This window comes from Cryptotermes secundus, unplaced genomic scaffold, assembly GCF_002891405.2.
Source record: "Cryptotermes secundus unplaced genomic scaffold, Csec_1.0 scaffold462, whole genome shotgun sequence".
In the NCBI taxonomy this organism is placed as follows: Eukaryota; Metazoa; Arthropoda; class Insecta; order Blattodea; family Kalotermitidae; genus Cryptotermes; species Cryptotermes secundus.
In genome coordinates this window covers 976,766-979,260 of record NW_019724744.1, presented here as the reverse complement: position 1 = coordinate 979,260, position 2,495 = coordinate 976,766, and positions in this window count along the sequence as shown.

Below are 2,495 nucleotides of genomic sequence, written 5' to 3'. Positions count from 1 at the left end.
GGGGAACTAGACATTTGCGCCCCAGCTCCCTGGAGTTTTTAAAAAAAAATCAGAATGAAAGAAAAAAGAAATGTAAATTTGTCCCTGTGCTTAATTAATTAAGCACTATACCAAGAAGACATATGGAGAGTGGATGTATAGGTTTTTGTGACCTTAGCACTAGTTAGCTTAATGGTCACCTTCACGCCCTGGCCGCTTTATCCCTGGGGAAAGAGGCCCCAGTATCCATTGGATAGGAGGCTGGGTGCACCCCAAAGCTGGTCTAATTTACCAAATATTCATAATAAAATTTTAAATATATTAAAAATAGTCTTAAATGTAAGTTTAGAGACAAATTTTCAGTTTGTCCACTCCCGGTAAACTGGATGCAGCCCCTGGAAAACGTTCTGGCGGCACCCAAGACTGGAAGTATTATTTCTGACAAAAGCAGCAACATAATTACAGTGATGAGTGGCCCATATTAAGGCTTAAAATCACAGCTCTGAAAGCCTCGAATCTCTCATGAAAGTGATCTGTTACTGATCTGAAGACTATTCTAATGTGTACACAGAAGAGACAAAGTAAAAATAAAAAATATGACTCTTACCATCTGAATACTGATAATTATGATAAGGTGAACAGCACAGAACAATTAATTACACTAATTTCGGCACTCTGTCTATCTCTTTTCCTCTTATTCCAACTTGGAGCACAGGGAATCCATGAAACACTTTGTTTCACTTCAGATTCTTAACCTTAGACAGGCCGTATAACTCCTTGGGTGGGGCATCAGCCCTTTGCAAGGCTGCTACCTACGCAGGACAACACAAACACAGAATAAACGCAGACAAGCTTCCATGCCTTGAGTGGGATTCGAACCCACGATTCCAGTGTTCTATTGAGTGAGGACATTTCATGCCTTCGACCAGGCGGCCACGGTGATCGGCCAATTTTGGCATTGACTGTACCCCCAAAAAAAATATGCACTTTATTACAGAACAATAACGCAAATGATCGTTTTAACATCTTTGATCTCACCTATTGTCTGTGATCGTGTTTAAGACATGAAAGTTAAATATGGTTCATCATCAAATACACCCAGAGATGAAGTGCAATATGCAGCTGTTGCTCATGCCCAGGATATTACGTTGCTTTGCAGGACAGAACTGGCCAACTGGCAGCAGGTTGAAGGATAGTCAACGCGACTTTTTAAGCGGCTACTTCCGCTTCGAGCTGTCACAAGGACTGGTGGTGGGCTACGATACAGTGCAAATGCGAATATTATGCAGTCATGCATTAGCCTCTCATAGTGTTTCTTCGGTAACTTGACATTACGTCCCCCCCCCCCGTTCACCTCTCTCTTTGCAACTTCCGGAGGGCTCTGGAAGACTACATACGCAGTTCAGCGTCTAATTAACAATAGCTTTGTCCACGAACAACAGGCCCAACAGAATATGCTTCTGTGTTTTTGGGGAGGGATTTAATGTGGTCCTTCAACCCAACACTTTTATATAAAAAAAAACATATTAGCGTGTTAATACTGCTTTATTTTGTACTCCACTTACATGTTTCGATCATCGTCAGGTGGTATTTTTATTTTCCCAAGGACGGAGATTAAGCCAGTCTTCTAAACGCAGTAATTTTTACATTGTGTTTGAAACCGAAATTATATAAAGTCCGAACATTAATGCTATAATAATAAGAATCCTGCTGGCTCATGTCCATTAACATGCAAGACCATTAATTTATCGTAATTGAGACCAATTCAATCTAGCGTCAATCTTTTTTTCCTGACTTAATACCAGAAGAATGCGTGTCGGACTTTTATTGTGATGTACTGCGCAACGCTCACAGTATCTGGATTGCGTAACTTCTAATGGGAGGATGATTATGGAAAGAAGTGATCGTGCCCTAATAGAGATACTATCCCGGAATTTAGGGCCGCGCCATAGCTCAAGCGGGTAGTCGCTGGCTTCCCACCGCGGCGCCCGGGGTTCGATCCCGGATCTGGTCAAGTGGGATTTGTGGTGGACTAAGTGTCCCTGGGGCAGGTTTTCTTCGAGTACTTCGATTTCCCCTGCCAATCTTCATTCCACCAATTGCTCCACAATCACCCTCACCTATCATCTGGGGCTGGTACAATAGGCCAGAAGTGGCCGCAGTACAAGGGACTTAGTCCCACCCCACTAGCAATAAAAAAAATCCGAGGAAAACCACGAAAACTCGCAATCAGGATACCCGATATCTCAGTCGAGGTTCGATCCGAGCACCTCCCTTATACAAATATAGAGCGTTACCGCACATCAATCTGCTCGATGCCAGCCATTTTGTGTGTTGCTGATTACCGATTTTGTCCGCCCGCTGTGCAACTGGGAGTTGTGGGGAGAGCGCCGTGTGATTGCCCTTCTTAGTCCACCGAGTGGCTGGAATGAGATGATCGCACAGCTCCGTCTGTTGCTTGCGTATGTTCTGAGATGTGAGGCCGTGAAGTCTGGTTATATTGGTATCACTGTTTC